Consider the following 11655-nt stretch of genomic DNA (forward strand, 5'->3'; position numbering starts at 1 on the left):
CTGAGTGGAAATCAAGAGTTGGACACTTAACCCACCCAGGTGCCCCAATAGTGGCATTTTAAAATGAAAATGAGCAATGCCCACTCCTTTGGCACAAAATCTTTTTTAAAGATATTCTCTTTCAACAACCACTCCTCCACAACTGAAAGGCAGTAACACTTTGCAGTTATTCACATTTATTCATAAATTTCCCTCTTCTGAACTCTTAAAATATGTATCTCATAAACACTTCTAAACACTAAAAGGAAGGAGAACACTTCTTTCATTGTAGGTGTGTCATTTTCCTGGGTGGTGATAACTATTTTAGACTACTGAGATGACAAAGACTTCCCCATCCCCTTTGGAAGATGTCCAGTGTGGTCCGCAGACATCACGACTGCTCCTGGGATGGCTTGCTGAGGCCCCTGTTCAGCAGGGCCAGAAACAGCCCCAGGCTCTTGGAGACTCACAGTGGGAAGAACCCTGGGCTCAAGGTCAGAAACTGTGGTACCCATTTAATAGCACATTGAGGACTCCTGCTTCATTCTTTCACGAGGTCCATCTTCCCACTGAGCCCATTTAAAAGAAACAAATTCCAAGTCTAAATTGTGTCAGTCTTGTTGAAAGTTCTTGAAGAAATGGCGACAAAGAGGGGAAACTGCATTATGCAATACATATATTGTAGATGTGTGGACTTCTCCTTAGAATCCCATTCATCGTGGCAAATGTCCCTCACGTTCCCTTCTGTTGCAAAACCCCAACCTGCCTCTCTTCCACTCTTTTCCTTTCTTCTATGAAGTTACATAGCCCTTCAGTTCTTCATCCCAGTGAATGGAGAGAGTTAGACGTTGTAGGGAGGCAGAGGAAAAGCCAGCGGATGACAGAAGCCAGAGAAGAGCAGCTTCAAGGAAAAGGAGGTGGTGAAGACTGTCACAGCTTTTGCCAAGCCAATTACCCCTTTATGGCCTGACTTTTTTCTCCCTCTTTCTTTCTCCACAACAGCAACCTCAGTAATGCACTAGTCCAAACACTACAGTTTTCTACACTTATGCCTTGACTAAGATGATAATCCTCTCACTTAAACAGCTATCCCTCCAGAGCAGGTTGGCCTTGAAGTCTAAGTAAGGTGTCTTAGCCTGCTCAAGCTGCTGTAAATACCAGACTGAGGGGCTTAAACAGGAGAAACCATTCTGGAAACTGAGATCCGAGATCTGGAAGTCCGAGATCAAGAACGAACTGCAAGGTTTGGTTTCTGGTGAGCGCTCTCTTCCTGGCCTGCAGGCCATCTTCTCACCATGTCCTCACATAAAGCAAACTCTCTGCTGCCCTTCATTACAAAGGCAATAATCCTACAGAATTAAGGTCCCACTCTTATGACCTCATTTAACCTTAATCATTTCCTTATTCCAACTGCAGTCACAGTGGGGGTTAAGGGGTCAACATATGAATTTGTAGGGGACACAATTGAGACCATAGCAGAAGGTAACAGCCATGAAGAAAAGTCACTTTCTCTAGTTACAGGGTAGCAAAGGCACACTTGCCCTCCCGTCCTCCCAAATAAACAATAGAGCTCAGGTTTTCAGAGCACTATAATCTCTAGGGCAAGAGGGAGGAGGGTGTGGGATGAGAACTAAACTAAAATGTGCCAGGTCCCTCCCTTGTGGCAGGCCTGTGGGGACTGTGTGCCTTTCTTCCAGCTAATTCTCAGCAATCTCACCAGAGAGACTGTCCCGTCTTATAGCTGAGGAGACCAGGGCTGAGACAGACAAGGTGGCTTGTTTCAAACTATACTAGCAGTTCCTGGGAGAGCCAGATCTGAGCACCTTCCACCACACCACAATGTGCTCTGAGGGAGCAGAAACCCACAATCCACATCAGGAACAAGCATACTAGATTAGAGGCCCTAGTGAGCCCTATAGGGGTGTCTTCTCTGACTCTCAATTTCCTCAGCAGTAAACTAGAGCTAATAACACTTCATCCACAAGGTTATTCTGAGGATTAAGTAAGATCACAGTGTGAACTGGCTGGCCAAGCCTATACTAAGCCAGGCTGGTTCCCTTCTTTGGCTTCCCTCTGACAGCCCACACCGAGCTGGGAAGGCAGCTTTGCTGGAAATAACTAAGCATTTTCCAGCCCCCCCCCCCCACTCACATGAAAGATTACGGGGAACAAAATGAGAGAAAATGATATTCTTTTCACTCACCTAGCCAGAAAGCTTTGCTCTGCTTTGCTCAAGTAGATTGTAAAGCTAGTTAGCAAGGTGGCGAGCCCGTGTGCAAGCTGCAGCATAGACAGCCACCGTCCTGCAACCTCAGAACATCAGTCCCAACCTTCAAGCTTCAGGCTTCGGCTCAGACACTGGCCTCACCGCCCACTCACCCAGTCTGAGGGACACCCTTAACTCCTCTTCTGGTGCATGCCCCAAGTCCACTCAGTCCTGTCATTCTTGCCCCAGCAGCATCTCCGGGGACAGGTCCTCCCCTCCATCCATGCTGCACGGCCTCACTGGGAGTACTGAGCATCTCTCACCTGCATGCATTGCTACAGTCCCTTACAGTCCGACTGCTCCAGGCCCAGTTCCAGGCTGCTGGGTATCTCCTTCAAACAGCCTATCCCATCACCATCCTGCTGAAGAACATCCATCCTCTTTATGATGGCATCCCCCACGCTGGCTCTCCTGCCACCCCAGGACACACCGTGCTCTTAAGCTCCATTCCCTTTCATGAGCTGCCTCCCCCACCCCATGGGAAGGCCTCTTACCCTTCTTTGTCTCTGTTCTTCTCCCAAGCAGCTCAAATGGCACCTCATTAGGAAGCCTTCACTCGACTCCCTTAGCAGAGAACTGCTGCATCCTGCTGGTCTTCACAGCATTTTGTTGACCACTCTTTACACTGTTACAATTAGCTGTATTGGTTTCTGTCTTCCCCACCAGACTGTGAAATCCTGGACAGCAAGAGCCATATTTTATTCATCTTTGTATCCCTAGTGCCAGACCCAATAGATATGCTCAATAAATGTTTGTTGACTGACAGAGTGAATGAGGTCTCTGCTCCTTTTGTTGTGAATAAAGCTGTGTTATATAGGCAACACTCAATTTATCCCAAAATTACCTATCTTAAACCTTTCTCTCTTGCCTTGTATTAACTTATCTTTCTGAATGTTAGACCCTAGAAATAAACTTTTCATTTCTGTAGACTCCATGCTGATTGGCTGACTGACCCACTGACTTCCCAATGGGACAGAAACCGGCAGGCTCCACACACAGCTTCCTCGGCTACATGGATCTATTAGGTCTGCTTTGTCAGCAGAAATGGGAATATGGAAGAAGTTGCACCTGGCTTCATGGCTCACATCTGTTTTCTTGGATGTTCGGGATGCTGAGATGGTTAATAAGCAAATCAGCCTCAGTATTCAAATAGGCAGTTAATAAATCCTGAAAGAGATACAAATAAAAATCCCCTTGGAGATTTCCTGACTCTATGCAAAGGACTCTAGCCAGAGGAGCAGTCACACTGTTCCAGGTTGTATGCCCTGTTTAAATGACAGGAAGCACCATGTGTGTTTGAGCCGCCTGTCACAACCCAGCCTAGAGCAGCAAGCATACAAGATAGTGTAGGGCCAGCCCTCTGGACCTGGTAAGTCTACAAGCTCGGCTTTTAAAGGCTGCTGTGCCCTTGAATTTACATTTTCTTTCCTGGAGTTAGCCTCTTTCAAACAAGGACTCTGACCAGACTTTGGGAACACAGAGTAAAATGCCAGATCAAGGGAGAGGCTGACACTCAGCCAAGGTCATGATGCTATGCTGCCCATTTTCTTTCCTCCCAGGGGAAGCACAAGCAGGAGCAGTTATGGTCCCAGAGGGAGCTTCCCAGGAGATGGAGATGCTGGATACTAATGCCTCAAAGGAACAGAGATTCTGCAAGTTCTCGGAGGACTACAAGCAAATCTACCTCTCCCTGACCTACAGTATCATCCTTGTGCTAGGGCTGCCCCTGAATGTCATGGTCTTGTGGCTCTCCTGCCGTCAAAGCAAGCGCTGGAGCTGTGCCACCATCTATCTGGTGAACCTGATGGTAGCTGACCTGCTTTATGTGCTGACGCTACCCTTTCTCATCATCACCTACTCGCTGGGTGACAGGTGGCCCTTCGGGGAGCTGCTGTGCAAGCTGGTGCGCTTCCTGTTCTACACCAACCTCTATGGCAGCATCCTGCTACTGACCTGCATCTCTGTGCACCGCTTCCTGGGCGTGTGCCACCCCCTGCGTTCACTGCCCTACCGGACCCGCTGGCATGCCTTCCTGGGCACTGCCACCACCTGGGCCCTGGTGGTCCTCCAGCTACTGCCCACACTGTTCTTCTCCCAAACAGACTACATCGACGGCCAGATGGTCTGCTACGACATGACAAGCCCTGAAAATTTTGATCGGTTTTTCACCTACGGCATGGTTCTAACGTTGTCTGGCTTTGTCTTTCCTTCTTTGGTCATCTTGGTGTGCTACTCGCTGATGGTGAAGAGACTGATCAAGCCAGGAGAGACCCTCATGAGGACAGGCAATGCAGCCCGGACCAAGTCCATCCGGACCATCTTGCTGGTGTGCGGCCTCTTCACCGTCTGCTTTGTGCCCTTCCACATCACACGCTCCCTCTACCTCACACTCCGCTTCCTATCTTCAGAGGACTGCCAGCTCTTGATGGTGGCCAGCTTGGCCTATAAGCTATGGAGACCACTGGTGAGCATGAGCAGCTGCCTCAACCCAATCCTGTACTTTCTATCAGTGGGGAACAATGGAGTCAGGCTCTTTCAGGAACTCAGGCATAACAAGGTGGGTGAGCACCCAGCTGGAGCCAAGGGAGAGAGACCCAGGGATGGGCAGATCTGGGTACTGACAAGATGAAGTTTGGAGACAATGAGCTCCAAGATGTTGACAATGACTGGTTTGAACACAGTCATGTGCTACTAGGAGGGCTCAAGGTCTCATAGTGGTGTCCTGCTACAAAGGATTTTATATTGATGTTAAGAAATTTTAAAATAAGAATATGGAAACAGCCACCAACACAAAAGAAAACTTTTTTATTTTAATCAAAGCTGATGTTTATCTCATCACTCAGGCCTCAGCTTAACTATCACCTCCTCAAAAGCCATTTCTACCCACCCTAGTTAACAATGACCTCTCTCCTTACAACCCAGTCACTCTCTATTTCCCTAGCTATTGTCTTTTTAACACTTAGTACCTGAACTTGTTAATTTTAGTTATTTATAGTGTGTCTCTTCCCCCTAGAACTTAGGTTCCAATAGGACAGGGACCTCATCTGTTTGACTCCTGTACCCCTAACACCAGTCTCCACAGCAGGGCCCAGCACACAGTAAGTGCACAATAAATAGGAGCGGAATGAATAAGTAATGGATGGATGGATGGATGGATGGATGGATAAGTGAATAAAGCCCTTACTATGTAAGAGCACTTTACATGAAGGGACTCATTTAATCCTCACAACAACCCTTGGAGGTGGGAGCTAATGTTAGCCCCATTTACAGATAAGAAAACTGAAGCACAGAGCTTTAAGTAACTTGTCCAAGGTCAGCCAGTTGGAGAATGCCCAGATCACAGTGCTAGATGGAAGCTTTGGACCCAGGCACTGACCTCTGAAGCATACACTCCTAAGACTGAAACATATATGGCCCAATCCAAACACTGGTCAAAAGCCAGCCAAGTTCTCCTCAATAACACCAGCTCATTGTTTTAGATCAGCTCACCTTTCACAGAATTGCTCTCATGGGCAGACCACTGGGGGTATACAGTAGGTGTTCTTTTCCTACACTTCTTACAGAGTTCTGATTAAGGTTAGAAAACGCTCTGCAGGATAAAGTGGGGAAAACAGGATAATGTGGCTGCATGAATGATAATTCACCTTATTCTTACTTGAACATAATGTCAGTTTATGACAGAAAAGTTTTACTACTATCTTTAATCATAATATGACGTTCATTCAAAAAAATAAAGATCCAAAGTAATCCAAAAAGATAACCTTAAAAACCTCTCATATTTGAACAATAATGATCTCCAAGGAGTTCTCAAATCTAAACATACATTATTTAATAATTCATTATAATCTCCCTATGAAGAGGTGGATAAGCCTTTTTAATAAAAACCAAAATGTAACCCCTCATTACTATCCTACTCTAATTACAGGAAGTGTCTGAGTAAGCCATGTAGATGTCTAAATTATAAAATTTTATTCTAAAAGTGCAGTTTATTGCTTTCAAGGGCACATAATAATTAGAACTAGACAAAGTGTTGCCTAGCAGAATTCCTTAGGATAATTAATTTAATGAATAGGCAAGGATGTTTTCTAATTAGCAGGTCAGCTGTTTCCACATAAGTGCCTCTGTTGCAGCTAAAAGAACTTACAACTGTTTGCTCTTTCGAACATTCTCTCAGTTCTCTTGCTTGTATTTTTCATTTTTGTCCCTTTCTTTGCATAGCAGCACACAGGGAAGAATCAGCTAGCCAACAGTCCCAATTATCACCCCTACAAATTAATATGGCTTATGTTAATGGAAAATTGGTGCACTAGGTTCCTCAATAAAAGCATAAAGCCACCCCATATTCCCCACTTAGTCCTTACCTCTAATGCACACCAGCCTGCCAACCCTGGAGGTGAGAAGAAAACTAATCTAAAATCTTCAGAATATATCACCTTCATCTAAAAAGCAAGTGTTTCAACACCCCTGACCAAAGTTTTCCAGCCATTAGTCTTTGTTAACTTAGGTGCTTGCAATTATTTCTCTGATCCATATAATGCTAATTTTGCTCTGCAGACCTTCTGACCTACTTAACAGCAAAGTGTAAGCATCCATTTTTAACTTACTTCTGGATAGTTGGGATCAAAAAAGTTTAACTTAGTTGATATTAAATCCCGGTTTTCAGGGACAATTATATCAAGACAAAAATCTCAAGACAAGAATCTAAGTAGATTCTTCCCTTTGAAAACAGGACCGCCTTGTAAGGGGAGCTGGGAACCCACTGCCCAACATAAGTCAAGGGGATGTTCCTGACTCCCTTGTGGTCATTGAAAACCCATCTATAGAAAGGGACAAGAAGACTAGAAGAAACGAAAGTTCTTCCTAGATCTACTCATTCAATGCCCACCACCCTGATAAAAGCTGGGACCTTCAAATGTGTTATTGCCCTGAGCCCCACGAATCTTGCATAATCTGCCTGGCTGTTTTGACAAGCTAAAACAAAACTGAAGGTCAGCAAATATTACCATGTTCAAAATACCATAACTGGGGCAGTAGTAGATACCAATATAATGGCCGTAGCCACCTACAAAAGGGTCAAGGATGTTACAGACTGTTGAAGAAACAAAACAAAAACATACAAACAACAACATGAATGCTAATTAAACAGTTTCTGCAGCTACAAAAGAAATGTCAGTTGTTGATTAATCAAAAATGAACAGTACACGCAGTAAGTATTAGGGAAGTTTCACAAGCAGGGGTAAGAATACTACTGGCTGAGAGGCCATGAAAGGCATTATGAGCATGCGGAAGATTGGTGAAATTTCAAACAGCACAATTTCCCACGCAGGTTCAAGAAAACGGAAAATCTGTATGAGAGCCAAATGTTGGTTCCTGAAGGGGAGGAGGTGGGCTAAAGTGTGATTACAAAGGCCACCCCAAACCCAGCAAAGAACCACTCAAGGCACAGAGAATCTTCGAGGTCATTTGAGCAGGAGAGTGTATGGTCAAAACTGTGACTCAGGAACTTAATCTGGCAGCTCCCGTGTTTTGAATGAATTAAGGAAGAGGAACAAACTGTCACAGAAGACTTCTGTGAGGTCTCCTAATTCCCTCCCTTCAAAGCCAGCCTACACACTACCTCCACATTTTCTTTACAAGAGCATTTTCCATACATCACACTCTCCCCAATTCTGTCCATGCCCCTCCTATACCCTCACTTCCACAGGACAAAGCCCAGACTTCCCATATGGGCGTACTACACCCATCAGAGTCTATTCCCAGCTTAACTTTTCAGCTCACAGCTCTCCTACCACTCCATGTGGATTTCTAGCCCTCACATGTTTACCACTCAACACCTTGCCCAAAACCTTCTCCACATGCTTAAGTGCTCATCTTCCCAAGCCTTGGATTCTACTTCCTCCAGCTGCCTCCCATCTCACTCTGCACTGCTGACTCTCCCACTGGTTTATCACCTTGGAGTTAATGACGGGCTCCTTTATCATCCCAGGTCTGTTTTCTCTCCCCCAGTACTCCCTTTTCCAGTCTATAGAACATGGCATGCTAGCAACATTCTGAACATAGTAGACACTCAGTAAGCAATGGTGACACTGATAATGAAGACGAAGGCAATCCACATTTAGAAGACCACTGCAGTGATCCAAGCACACAGATAATGGGCATGAGTAGAACTAAAAATATTTTAAAACATATTGGAAAGAATGAACAGAAATAAAATACTTATTTAGACAAGAGTGGTAAGGGAGACAGAACAAAAATGACTCTGAGACTCCAAGTCTGAGAAATCAAAAGAAGGATAAACTAGCACCTAGCACATGGTAGGCACTCAGCAGTCATTGGGGAAAGAAAGAGAGGGAGGGAGGGTGTGCATTGTAGGGGAGAGTTCAGATTCAGACAAATTAAATGTGAGTGGCTAGGGAGGCCTCAGCAGGAAATGCAGGATGGAGGTTCAGAGACAGCTTAGGCTCAGCTCTGAGTCTAGAGTTATCTGTCCAGCAAAGTATTCAAAGCTGCAGATGTAAATGGTACCTCTGAGAAAGGAGGAAAGAGAAAGAACAGAGGACCTAGGAGATACAGGAACCATAAAAATCCTGACAGGTAACACAGTGAGAGGAAATGGTACTGGATAATAGAGCACTGGAAAATCAAATGAGGGAACAGTTTGAAGAAAGGGGGTAATGAATCATGAGTGTCACATGAGGGGAACCTGGGTGGCTCAGTTGGTTAAGCGTCTGGCTCTGGCTTAGGTCATGATCTCACAGTTCATGAGTTCGAGCCCTGCGTCGGGCTCTGTGCTGACAGCTCAGAGCCTGGAGTCTGCTTTGGATTCTGTGTCTCCCTCTCTCTCTGACCCTCACCACGCACACTCTGTCTCTCTCTCTCAAAAACAAATAAACATTAAAAAATTAAAAAAAATTTAAAAAGAGTGTCACATGAAACAGACTAGTCAAAGAGAATGAACAGCTATCTCTCGGCAAATAACTCAATTGCCACCTCTTCCAAGAAGCCTTCCCTGATCATGCATCAGAACATCTTTTCCCTTCTCTGACCCATTATCCATGCCACAAGCACATATCCCTTCTACCAAGCATGAGTGGCAATGTTTAAATCCTCTTACTTCCCCTGCCACAGGATGTAGCAAAGGCTTCAACGTATGGGTACTCACTAAATCTTTGTAGAATGAACACAAAGCAAATGATTCTCCTGTGTATGCTTTTCTGGAATTACTGCCTAAATCCAATTTATGAATGTGTGCCTATAAAATTAAATCACAAGTTGCCTGGGATTTATTTGTTCTAACACTCACCAACTCCAATTCAAAGCAATTCCAGAATATACAATACCTGCAAGCATTCATACTTTGCAGCCCACATTTTAAAGACAATAAAGAGGGGAAATGTTTCACAAAGTTGTTTGCAATTAAACATAACTTAACCTAACCTTATAAAGTTATATATTCTCATTATCTTTTACTTTCTTGTAAACAAGCCAAATTCCTTTAGTATTTCAATTTCTCAACTTTTTGTTTTGTTGAGAGGTTTTGTTTTTTTTAATGTTATCAAACTTCAAAGATAATGGCCTCAAGAAGAAATCCATGATGAGAAGTAGAACTTAGGTTCTTGCAGCAAGCTGTAGCTGGGAATTTTTAGTGGTTAAACCATGAACAAAAACCAAAAAGTGCCACTTCAAGAAAATTAAAGAATTGCAGAGTATGAGAATGTTCCACTCTACAAGTAGAAAAACACATTAACAACAAGACCTTTCTAAAGCATTAACCTCACAATTAAAAACAAAAACAAAAACAGCTGCTGAAGACTCCTTATGTTCTCTCTTATAACCTAGTTTCTTCCAAGAGTAGGCTACCTTTTTTATCCTAATTTCTACCTTGGATTCCTATTCCAAATCATTACAAGCTGGCTGCTCTTTCTTGGTTAAATGGCACCACCGTCCATTCAAGCCAGAAATCTGGGAGTTGTCCTCAATTCCAGCCTTTCCCCAACATCACATCATGATCACGCTGTCAGTTCAGCCTCTAAGCATCACTAGAACTTGTCCTCTCCTGCCACTGCCTTAGTTCAAATCCTCATTACCTCTCGTGAACTTCACTGCTCCAACCTATTAAACATCCTCTTGACTCCAGATTTGTTCCCCTCAACCTCTACTTCATTTTCTTCCTTCTGCTTCTAGGGTCATCTTTCTGAAATGTAAACCCTATCTGAATCCCCAACAGAAAAATCTTCCAAAAGAACCTCCCATTTTCCTTCAGGATTAACATCATGCTGAACATGGAATGAAAGGGCCTCAGCAATCTGCCTTGTACCAAACAAAACTTTCAAGCTAAACTCCCCTGGCACCCCTTCACTCCATTTTCATTAACCAGCAAGCTCGCTCAGGATTAGCTCTGGGACCTCCTGTCCTCCCCATTCTTGCCCCACTCCTCCCCTGCTTAGGTGAATCATCTTACTCATTCTTTATGATACAGCTCAAAGACCATCTCCTCTGGGAATCTTGGAAGTATTCTAGGTCCTCTGAACCCCATTAGCCATTGCTCTATGACAGTGCTCATCACACTGTATCACAATCACAGAATCACTGAGCCTTTGTCTGTTTACTCCATGCATCTATGCAACCCTTGAGGGGGATGGTCTACATTTCCCACATCTCTGAATCGTCATCCCTAGTGAAGAGCCTTAGGATCAGTGATGCCAAAAACAAGTGATGACACAGAAGTCTGTCATATCTTACATCATCAAGCATCATCACGTTATTATAGCATCCTGCTTTGTTTTTCCCACAACTGGTTTTCTTTGAATTATAAGATGGTATCAAACATATCTCCCAATTTCAGAGATATTAAAGATGAAATATTGTAGTCTATGAAATACAGCATATTAACTTAAGTAACATGATCATAAAAACTTTATGTACTTAGTCAACAGACTAGAAAAGCATTTTAGCAGTTGAAGTGTTAAAAAATAAACCAAACAACTCTTAAATGAAGGGAACACGTTTACATTACCTTAAAATATTACAATATTTTTTCTTTAAAATGATAATTGAGGAATTGTTCTGTATCCTAACTGTGGTAGTCTGAACACAAATCTCTATTAAAATTCATAGAACTTTAAAATAAAATTAAAGCTATGGAAAATATTTCTAAACATCCATTAAATACGCCTGCCTTCTTAGACCCATCCCCCCCACTCTCCATTCACCAAGCCTGGATTCCACCTTCCCAGACCCCACTAGTACCCAAAGAGGATGCTTATTTCTCCTCTGACACTCTCCATTTCATGATCGGTGACTTTCAAGTCTGAGCTAACCTCTCTCCAGGCACACCTGCCCACTCTATGTCCCCGCCTGAGACATATGTTCCAGCCATTTCTCTCCCAAACCAGTGGCTGTTTAAGCCC

General features: G+C 43.9%; 1 pseudogene; it reads left to right on the forward strand.

Moving 5' to 3' along the window:
* Positions 1-316: 316 nt before the first annotated feature.
* Positions 317-4866, forward strand: LOC125921625 (type-2 angiotensin II receptor-like; annotated as a pseudogene).
* Positions 4867-11655: the final 6789 nt, after the last annotated feature.

The sequence above is a fragment of the Panthera uncia genome, chromosome C2 (assembly GCF_023721935.1).
Source record: "Panthera uncia isolate 11264 chromosome C2, Puncia_PCG_1.0, whole genome shotgun sequence".
Lineage (NCBI taxonomy): Eukaryota > Metazoa > Chordata > Mammalia > Carnivora > Felidae > Panthera > Panthera uncia.